This window comes from Bufo gargarizans, chromosome 11 (assembly GCF_014858855.1).
Source record: "Bufo gargarizans isolate SCDJY-AF-19 chromosome 11, ASM1485885v1, whole genome shotgun sequence".
In the NCBI taxonomy this organism is placed as follows: Eukaryota; Metazoa; Chordata; class Amphibia; order Anura; family Bufonidae; genus Bufo; species Bufo gargarizans.
The window spans coordinates 88,868,682-88,880,606 of NC_058090.1; positions in this window are offsets into that span (position 1 = coordinate 88,868,682).

Consider the following 11,925-nt stretch of genomic DNA (forward strand, 5'->3'; position numbering starts at 1 on the left):
CAGGTAAGTATGAATCTTCTATTTCAGAGGCCATGCTGCAGGAACTTGTTAAAAATCATTTTTACCAGAAAAGTTGTGACGTTTCCTTCCAGCCTTCCTCTTGTTTATAAATCAGCGTTTTCCTTCACTGCAGAGGACGGAGCTCACTGGTTATCACCATCTCCTGCCAATCCAGTTATAGGCGCCCTGCAGTAACCAGTAAGCACTTTACCTTACTAGTGGGGAAGGCGCCTATTGGTTAACGCTTGAATGAAAAGGCCTTAATCACCAGACACTTTTTTGTGATTTAGCGCACATGGTGGTTCAAACGATTGTAACTATCTTATTTGTTGGACTACCAAGATCATTTTTGCAACAATTTTTATTTGGGGGAAACTGTACAAAACGTTTTTAAAAAGTATATATTTTTTCAAACTATAGCTCCTTATTCTTTAAATATGCAAACTGACACCAAAATAAATTATAATTAGTTCTCAATTTTGTGTATTTTGCTATATAATATGAAAAGTTTTACGTGAATGGGGCGGTAATGGTGACGGTTTTGATTGGTGTGGGTGTTTTTTCTTTTATGTATAATATATAATATATTTCTGCTACATATGTCCCCCAAGAGGTCATAAAAAGACCTTGGGGGACACTGTCACTTTTTAAAATTTTTCCTTTTTATTTTATTTATTTATTTATTTATTTTTCAAATTTTTTAAATCATTTTGTAACTTTTTTTTAAATAGATTTTTACCACATAATTTGTCCCCAAGAGGTCACTGAAAGACCTTTGGGAGACAATAAGTGACTTTTTTTTGTTCTATTTCCACTGTAACTGGAGCATCCAAAGGAGCCCCAGTTACAGGGAAAGCAGCCTGCTGCGGAGGCTTTGTACCAGGGCAGCGCTCCTCTGTTCCCGAGACACCCAGAGATCACATGATCGCTGGATCCACACTGAGAGCGCTCATAGAGGAGAAGGCAGAAGCACTAATAAAGCGCTTCTGTCTTCTCCTCGGCTTCCCCGCTCTCACTAATAGCCGGGGACCCTTTCTGCTCCTGCTATAGTGCAGGAGCAAAACCTGTGATCCATCTGCTGTGCGGCGCTCTGTGCAGAAACACAGCTGATTGCAGGATCAGCTGTGTTTCTGCCCAGCAGGGCGGGGGCCGCAAACCATGGCTCTGGGGGCCGCAGGTTGTGCACCCCTGGTTTAATGTATTGGCACTAATCCTGAAACACAAAAGATAAGGTTTGATGAGAAGAGGTTTGGAAGAAACAAGAGCAGACTTAGACAGACTTAGAGATTCCGATGAGGGAGATAAATCATTAAGAGTGACTTTTGTACACAAGTATCATCCCTATAATATGGGTTTTGATAATACAATTCGAAAAAAACACTGGCATTTATTGGGTAAAGCATATCCGCAGGTGGAAGAATTCAAAAATCCACCTCTAATATGTAACAAGAGGAACTCCAGTTATAAACATAAGCTGGTCCATGCTGATTTGGGTAGCAGGAGACTAACATTGAAACAAAGTGTATTGTGGAAGGTTTTTTCATGTCTGAATCCACGAATGTGATTTATCTTATAAAATGCCCATGTGGTTTGCTGTACATTGGGGAAACAATGCAGACAATCGGGGATCGGATTGGTAAGCACAAATCCACTATTAGGACGAAAAATCTGAGGTTACCCATTCCATATCACTTTGACAAAAGTAAGCATACTATAGCCCAACTAAGGTTTCAGGTGTTGGAACAAGTAAAAAAGACCAAGAAGAAGGGGAGACATCAAGAAACTTTTATTACGCAGGGAGGCCTACTGGATCCACATATTGGATACAATACATCCCAGGGGACTCAATAGGGACTATGGGATTATGCCTATATGAGAATTTGTCTCTTGATTGGTCTATTTCATGACTAAAAATTTTATATTGTATTTCCCTAGACACTGACCCTCCATTGAAGGATCCTCAAGTCTATACAGTGGTATTCTTTATATATGAACTAGCAGAAGGACCCAGCTTTGCACTGGTATATTATATCCATTTCATTTTATTTTTCCGTGTGTCGTAAAAAGATATCAACAGTTTCCCCCATAACAGTGACCTCTACAGTACCCGCCTCTTTAACAATGACCTCCACTGTGCCCGCCCCTTCAACATTGACCTCCACAGTGGCCATCCCTTTAACAGTGACCTCTACAGTACCCACCTCTTTAACAATGACCTCCACTGTGCCCGCCTCTTTAACATTGACCTCCACAGTGGCCGTCCCTTTAACATTGACCTCCACAGTGCCCGCCCTTTTAACAATGAAATTCACAGTGACCTCCCCTTTAACAGTGCCTGCCCCTTTAGCATTGACCACGTCTTTAACAGTGACCTTCATAGTGGCTGCCCCTTTAACAGTGACCTTTACAGTGCCCACCCCTTTAACAGTGACCGCCCCTTTAACAGTGACTTTCACAATGACTGCCCCTTTAACAGTGACTTTCACAGTGACCGCCCCTTTAATAGTGACTTTCACAGTGACGGCCCCTTTAACAGTGACTTTCACAGTGACCGACCACATAACAGTGACTTTCACAGTAAATGCCCCTTTAACAGTGACTTTCACAGTGACCGCAATTTAACAGTGACTTTCACAGTGACCTCCCCTTTAACAGTGACTTTCACAGTGACCGCCCATTTAACAGTGATCGCCCCTTTAACAGTGACTTTCTCAGTGAATTTCAAATGCTGCTCTACAGAGCACTAGTGAGACCTCATCTGGAGTATTGGGCGCAGTACTGGAGACCATATCTCCAGAAGGATACTGATACTTTGGAGAGAGTTCAGAGAAGAGCTACTAAACTGGTACATGGATTGCAGGATAAAACTTACCAGGAAAGATTGAAGGACCTTAACATGTATAGCTTGGAAGAAAGACGAGACAGAGGGGAGATGAGAGGAACTGCTAAATACATAAAGGGAATCAACAAGGTAAAAGAGGAGAGAATATTTAAAAGAAGAAAAACTGCTACAAGAGGATATAGTTTTAAATTAGAGGGGCAAAGGTTTAATAGTAATATCAGGAAGTATTACTTTACTGAGAGAGTAGTGGATGCATGGAATAGCCTTCCTGCAGAAGTGGTAGCTGCAAATACAGTGAGGGAGATTAAGCATGGATGGGATAGGCATAAGGCCATCCTTCATATAAGATAGGGCCGGGGGCTATCCATAGTATTCAGTATATTGGGCTGACTAGATGGGCCAAATGGTTCTTATCTGCCGACACGTTCTATGTTTCAGTGTTTCTATGTGCCCGCCCCTTTAACAGTGACTTTTACAGTGACCACCCCTTTAACAGTGACTTTCACAGTACACGCCCCTTTAACAGTGACCTCCACAGTGCCCCCGTCCGTTTAATAGTGGCCCCTGCCCCCCATGCATGTAGCAGTGTAGTTGTGCCGTCAAACGTCATATGTCTGAATATATAAGGACCTGCGAACTGCTAAAACCTGTGATCAGTTGTTATGGCAACCTGGAGTAGGACCTGCGAGCTTCTATTGGCTGATAAGGGACATGTGACCGTGTGTGCATGGCAGTTGGGATATGAGTGAAAGACTTACTTGCAGGCTTGTATTGGCTAATGCAGGTCATTTGGGGGGAATATCTCAAGAATGGTACGTCCTAGAGAGCTGAGACCCGGTCTAAAACCTTTCCGGACACCTGATGTACCTATGTACTAAATTTAGTGAAGATCGGTTCAGTTGTTTGGTCGTGCATAAAGAACGGCCAGACAGACGTCTAGACAGACAGACATAAACTCATTTTTATATATATATATATATAAAAGATAATATCTGTTTGATTGAGAAACCTGTTAAAAGACGGGATCCTGAGTCATATATTTTTATTTTTTTTGCTTTGTATTTGATTGATGACCACCTGTTGATTACTGCCCGATTTGGGTGTCTGATGTCATTGGGGTGGTGCAATTAACCATTTATATATGACATGCATTTGTATTAGGAACTGCCTGTTGATAAAGGCATGTTTGCCGAAACGCGTCCTGGCTGATTGTAGGACATATTGAGAGGATAATACAATAAAAGAATATATCTTTAAAGACACAGCTGCTGGGATTTTTTACATGTCAATCGTTGGAGTCTGCTCCTTTCCCGTGCGGCGTGCATACAGCGAGTGCCGGCCGGCTTCCTTACCTGCTTCTACTTTGGGCGCGAGCACCGCTTCTCCCAGATGACTACTGCAGCTTTCACTATGAACTTTGAAGATACCGACGCCGAAAGGATCTTGTCACAGGTGACGCCTGCACCAGACTTTTTAAATATTCCTACAAGCGAATACAAAAAACGACATTGGGAAAGGGAGCTCAGAAGATTAACTTCATACGAACTACATGTGACCAGACCACGCTAGCGGAATATTATAAAGTGAATAGGATCCCGAGTGGTCAAAGGGTACATTTCCTGAAGACATGGACTATTGCAAGGACTTTGAGAGGACGATAAACCAAAAACAGAAAGCGGCTAGTCAGATTAAAGATCAGATCCCCAGCACGGAACAACAGTTACGGGACTCGCTAACATCAGAAGAATTTGGTAAATTAAAAGAAACCGTGGATTTGCATATTGCTACATACAGAAAAGAAACTGAGGATAAGAAAAGGTCCAAGTTTCTACGAGACAGTGAGGATGATCATTTGAATAAAGGATCGATTAAAGACGGGGCACAGAAGATCCGTCAAACCAGGGTCTTATACCTCCAGCTCAGGAAGCGAGTCCACTGGCCCTCAGGACACTCGTTCTTTTTTTCGGAGGGACGGTTGGCGTCCGCATGAAGGAGGAGGCGGGCGGGCCGCATACACCGGCACAGGCATGGGTCCGAGCCAGGTGATACAAACCCGCTCACAGGTAAGGCCCCGTCTTTAGTTAATAATTTGTCCTCTAAAAATCTCGGTCCTGATCAGATGGAAGCTTTGCAGAAAGGTCTTTCCTTTAGCCCTACCACTGGTTTCGATAGTTTCCAATTTGATATAGACTTGCAGAAATTTTTTCGCAAGATAAGATTGAAAGCACATTTTTCAGAACCAAGGGGAGAACCGCATAGTATGAACAGTGATGTGAGACAGTGTGGTCTGCGTTTGTCTGATTTGGGCCTGAAAAATAAAAGCGGGTTTATGCCCCCAAAGGTTTTTCATCCTGTTGAGACATATGTGAAACTTGTCACCAGTGAGGTACAGGAGCGGATGGACTCCATTAAAAGAGGTGAACTACGAATGACACAAAATGTGACATTACAAGAGAAAAGGGCTTTCCGTGCATTAATGGAGGATAAAAACCTGGTCTTAAAACCTGTGGATAAGGGGGTCTCTATAGTCCTGATGGACCCAAATCCCAATTTCAAAGGGTTAAACGTATTGGCACTAATCCTGAAACACAAAAGATAAGGTTTGATGAAATGACTTAGAGGTTTGGAAGAAACAAGAGCAGACTTAGACAGACTTAGAGATTCCGATGAGGGAGATAAATCATAGAGAGTGACATTTGTACATAAGTATCATCCCTATAATACGGGATTTGATAAGACAATTCGGAAACACTGGCATTTATTGGGGAAAGCATATCCGCAGGTGGAAGAATTCAAAAATTCACCTCTAATATGTAACAAGAGGAAGTCCAGTTATAAAGATAAGCTGGTCCATGCTGATTTGGGTAGCAGGAGACTAACATTGAAACAAAGTGTATTGTCAGCACAGCGGAAGGGCACCTTCCCATGTCTCCATTGTCTCCATAATCAAGGGTTTGGTTTTCTATCATCCCCGAACAGGGCGTGCGATTGAAGTGGAAGGTTTTTTCATGTGTGAATCCACGAATGTGATTTATCTTATAAAATGCCCATGTGGTTTGCTGTACATTGGGGAAACAATGCAGACAATCAGGGATCGGATTGGTAAGCACCAATCCACTATTAGGACGAAAAATCTGAGGTTTCCCATTCCATATCACTTTGACAAATGTAAGAATACTATAGCCCAACTAAGGTTTCAGGTATTGGAACAAGTAAAAAGACCAAGAAGAGGGGGAGGCATCAAGAAACTTTTATTACGCAGGGAGGCCTACTGGATCCACATATTGGATACATTACATCCCAGGGGACTCAATAGGGACTATGGGATTATGCCTATATGAGAATTTGTCTCTTGATTGGTCTATTTCATGACTAATAATTTGATATTGTATTTCCCTAGACACTGACCCTCCATTGAAGACATAACCTTTATTAGATAAATCTAAAAATACCATCAAGTGCCATAAGGTGACTTTTTAGGACTTATGGGCACTCTGATGAGGGAAACCTCCTGGAACCTCCTAATATCCCTAGATTTTCCCTTAATACAGGAAAAAGATTCCCACCACCAAAGTGTTCATCAATTTGTCAATTTATAATCAAGTATATATATATATATATCCCTATGATCATAGGCCACCTAGTTAATTCAATTAATCCAAACAATTCATATGTCAAATAGATACCAAAAAATCAATTCATATATCAGAGAGATAATAAATAAATAAAATCTATCTCAGTGTATAGGTCAATGAATAAACTCTGTCCCAACGCGTTTCACTGTGCCAAAGGGCATCAGCTCATCAGGGGACAATAATATGTAGGGAGAATACCCTTTTAATATTGATGACCATGGGATATAAAGGGAATTATGGTTAAAAAAAAAGGCAGACATTTATAATACACTGAACCACTTAATCAAGATATTACATCATAATATTCTACCTGTCTGTCTACCACCACTATACAACTCTATAAATAGATATCAAGGTAATTAGACATCCCCCAATGTATAGCCCATGAATAGATAAATGTCCCGTTATGGGTTAAACAGAGCTAGTTAATATTGGTCCTTCAGTTGTACTTTCTAGTCAGAAAACATAAATGGTAATGAGCACATAAGGCCAAAACAAATATATGTATAGCTCAGTGGTCCATTGGGACCATTACTTGCATATCGGGGAAGATAGTGTGGTGACCACGGTCGCACTCCCACACGGGACGTCGGGTTGGTCCACTGCGTCTGCTGTAGTCATCTCACTGTAACTGCCTGCCCTGTGAGGGATCTGAGAAGATCAGATAGACTTGCAGCACATGAGTCTATCTGACAGGTCTTTCTGTCTTTCCTTTCTGTTTGTTGTTGTGGGCAGGATTCCCCCTTTCCACAGGTTCTGCTCGTTAGCTGTTTAAGAGGCTCTGTTTAAGTCCGCCTCCTACTGCTGACTTTGCGGTTGATATTTTCCTTCTAGAGTTCACAGTGTGGGTGGGGAGTCAGAGAAGGTATTTTTGTCTTTTACCAGTAGTACCCGATTTCTCCTGCCTGCCATGGTGGCGTTGACAGTGGGGCAGGGGTTAATCTTGTGGACTATCAGTTTGTTCAGAGTCATGGTTTTAAAACAAGCGCATGAAAAGGGGATATCTGTGTTTCCTATTGATTCCTCCCCTCTCTCGCAAAAGTGTCTGACTCTTATGGTGCATGATATTCATTTGAGGGTGGGTGATTCCCATGTTGAGTCCATTTCTTGTTTTGTACTGAAGGGTTTGCCTGCCCCTCTAGTGCTAGGTTTACCATGGTTGACCAGACATAATCCTACCATAGATTGGCAAGCAAGACAGATCAGTAATTGGAGTTATTTCTGTATAGACAACTGTCTCAGCGCATCACTTTCTGTGGTATCCACTAAGGTGTTACCCCCATTTCTTTCTGATTTTTCTGACGTATTCTCTGAGAGTGGAGATCAGGAGTTACCCCCCTCACCAAGAGTATGATTGTCCGGTCAACCTTATTCCCGGAGCTAGATTGCCAAAGACTCGGTTGTATAATCTTTCCCAACCCGAAAGAGTAGCTATGCGAGAGTATATTACCGAGAGTATGGCAAACAGACATATTAGACAATCTAAGTCACCAGTGGCTGCCAGCTTCTTTTTTGTAAAAAAAAAAAAGATGGGACCATTAGACCGTGTTTAGATTTCCGGGAGCTAAATCATATCCCTTCCCTGTTCCTCTGATAGGCTGCCAGCACAAGGCCCGCAGCTTATCAAGGCCGGTGCAGGCGGCGCAATGAAGATCGGATAGACTTGCAGCACGTGAGTCTATCTGACAGATCTTTCTGTTTTTCCTTTCTGTTTGTTGTTGTGGGCAGGATTCCACCTCTCCACAGGTTCTGCTCGTTAGCTATTTAAGAGGCTCTATTTAAGTCTATTTAAGCCTACTGCTGACTTTGCGGTTTATATTTTCCTTTTGGAGTTCTCTACTGGTTGTTTGTGGATCCTCTACTTCCCGCTCGTCTCAAGCTAAGTCATCCTGTTTTCTCCTTTGTGCGTGTGTTGCTTCTAGGTCTCAGGGAAATGCTGGGCCCTTCACGGTGGAAGGTACTGGCTGTCTCATTCCCCGCTCCCTAAGTTAGGGTTTTCTACAGTGTGAGCAGGGCTTAGACTCCAGTGTTTGAGTTCGTTCACCATCAGGACTTGCTCATACTGTCAGCAGTCAGGGAGAGGCTCAGGGATTGTTAGGAAGTTGCCATTCCCCCCCCCTCCCTAGCTTTGGGGCCTAGTCTGTTTACCTGTTGCTGTTTGTTTACTTGGTGTACACTTGCTGTGACACTCACATGTAGAGGTGTGACGCATTAGTGGCCCGCAGCATGTGTACAGACCTCCAGGGATCAGGCAACTGGCATTTGATGGTATTTTTAGATTTATCTAAAAAAGGTTATGTCTTAGTGGTGATGATCTGCGATATAATAATGCAGTCTTGGCATGAAAGAGCTTAAAGGGGTTGTTCAGCCTTTGTTATTGATGACCTATCTTCAGGATAGATAATCAATACAGTCATGTGAAAAAATTAGGACACCCTTTGAAAGCATGTGGTTTTTTGTAACATTTTTAATAAAAGGTTATTTCATCTCCGTTTCAACAATACAGAGAGATTAAAGTAATCCGACTAAACAAAGAAAACTGAAGAAAAGTATTTTCAAGATCTTCTGTAAATGTCATTCTACAAAAATGCCTATTCTAACTGAGGAAAAAGATAGGACACCCTTGCCCCTAATAGCGAGTGTTACCTCCTTTGGCTGAAATAACTGCAGTGAGACGGTTCTTGTAGCCATCTACCAGTCTTCGACATCGGTCTGAGGAAATTTTATCCCACTCCTCAATGCAGAACTTTTTCAGCTGTGAGATGTTTGAGGGGTTTCTTGCACGTACAGCCCTTTTCAAGTCACCCCACAGCATCTCAATGGGATTCAAATCTGGACTTTGACTTGGCCATTCCAGGACTCTCCATTTCTTCTTTTTCAGCCAATCTTTGGTTGATTTACTAGTATGTTTTGGGTCATTGTCATGTTGCATGGTCCAGTTCCGCTTCAGCTTTAATTTTCTAACTGATGGTCTCACATGTTCTTCAAGCACCTTCTGATACACAGTAGAATTCATCGTGGATTCTATGATGGTGAGCTGACCAGGTCCTGCTGCAGCAAAGCAGCCCCAAACCATGACACTTCCACCTCCATGCTTCACAGTTGGTATGAGGTTCTTTTCTTGGAATGCTGTGTTTGGTTTACGCCAAACATGTCCTCTGCTGTTGTGTCCAAATAATTCAATTTTGGACTCATCTGTCCAAAGAACATTATTCCAGAAGTCCTGGTCTTTGTCAACTTTATCTTTGGCAAATGTCAGTCTGGCCTCGATGTTTCTCTTGGAAAGCAAAGGTTTCCTCCTTGCACACCTCCCATGCAAGTTAAACTTGTACAGTCTCTTTCTGATTGTAGAGGCATGTACTTCTACATCAACAGTAGCCAGAGCCTGCTGTAGTTCTCGAGATGACACTTTAGGGTTTTTGGAGACCTCTTTTAGCATCTTGCGGTCTGCTCTTGGGGTGAACTTGCTGGGGCGACCAGTCCTGGGCATGTTGGCAGTTGTTTTGAAAGCCCTCCACTTGTAGACTATCTTCCGGACAGTGGAATGGCTGATTTCAAAATCTTTTGAGATCTTTTTAAATCCCTTCCCAGACTCATAGGCTGCTACAATCTTTTTTCTGAAGTCCTCTGACAGCTCTTTTGCTCTCACCATGGTGCTCACTCTCACTTCAACAGTCAGGAGCACACCAAACTAAATGTCTGAGGTTTAAATAGGGCAAGCCTCATTCAACATGCAGAGTAACGATCTACTAATTATGTGCACCTGGTGTGATATACCTGTGTGAGATCTGAGCCAATTTAAGAGGGAATACATGTGAGGGTGTCCTATCTTTTTCCTCAGTTAGAATAGGCATTTTTGTAGAATGACATTTACAGAAGATCTTGAAAAGACTTTTCTTCAGTTTTCTTTGTTTAGTTGGATTACTTTAATCTCTCTGTATTGTTGAAACGGAGATGAAATAACCTTTTATTAAAAATGTTACAAAAAACCACATGCTTTCAAAGGGTGTCCTAATTTTTTCACATGACTGTATATAATCGGCGAGGGTCTGACACCCAGCACCCCACTGATCAGCTGTGAGACCAGAAGGGGCGCTCCATGTGAGCGCCAGTTCTTCTTCTTTACACATCGTCTCCTGTGGATCAGTGGCGTAGTGTAACTTGAATGGAACAGGTTCTTGTATTACACTGCACTTCTAAGACAAAGTGTAATGAAGCGGTAGCGGCACACACATGGAGCTGATCAGCGGGGTGCCGGGTGTCAGTCTTATATTGATAATCTATCCTGATGCTGACTCAACTAGGTTGACTTTTCAGGACAATCAGAGTGACTTTGAGTCAACTAAAATTTCTTCGTACCTGAGTTGACTCTGTATACTGATTCATTAGAATTGGATCTAAAACCAATTTCACTAAATTTGGTCACCTCTAATTGGAATTTCTTTTTTTTTACTTAGATATTGAACTCTCATTAATATGCATATATATTTTTTTACTCTACTGAAAAAATCTTGTGATAAAAAGTTACAAAAAAATCTACAGGGTACTGAAATTTGCTGCGGCAGGCAGCTAGAACAAGATGATATGCCTTGTTGTCTGACTGACCGCTTGGTCACGTAAAGTGTGCCTGTGTGATTAGAAATGGGCAACAGCTCTAACGATCAGGGCAATTTTTGATGTCTTCTAGTGCTGGTTGTAACAACCGAACACTGATGAAAAGTTGATAAAAACAGCATTTTTCCTAAATAAATATACATTAAATGCTAAGTACCATAAATAGCATCTACCTAAGGTTCCAACAAAAATAAAGCTTCATATAGATATGCTGAATAAAAAAATGAAAAAAATTGTGAGAGATTTTTTGGTGGAAAAAGTGAATATTTATGTATTTATTTATTTTTATATAGAAGTATATAGCTATAATAACCAATTCCAATCTAAAAGCCACAAAGCTTTAATATAATTATTTGTGCCAGTTAGTTCGGACTTTTGCAATTAACAAAAAAAAATCATAATTCTACTGTATTTCAAAATTAAAGCAAAATCAAATTAATTTCTGGTTAGATAATAATGAATCAGTTGGAAGATTTGCTTCAGGGGATATGGTTAAATTTGACCCATATCTAAGGTGCTTCAATTGGCATAAAAATTGATGTATGACATTCTGAGGTCTCCTAGGACTCAGCTATTTTTCTTTTGTCCTTCTCTATTTTTCACTTTATTTTTTTATAATTTTCATATTTTTTACTAAATTCAGCTCAAATTCAATTTGTTTAGAACTGATTTGCTCATCTCCAGAAATAAATGAAAAATTTTAATACCATCAAAATGGTTTAGGATATCTGTAAGTATATTAATGTTATTTAAAATACATAGATAACATAAACATGGCTTTTCGATTTCTTAGAAATCTATTTTTTATTTTTTTATTTTTATTTTCTCAGGTCA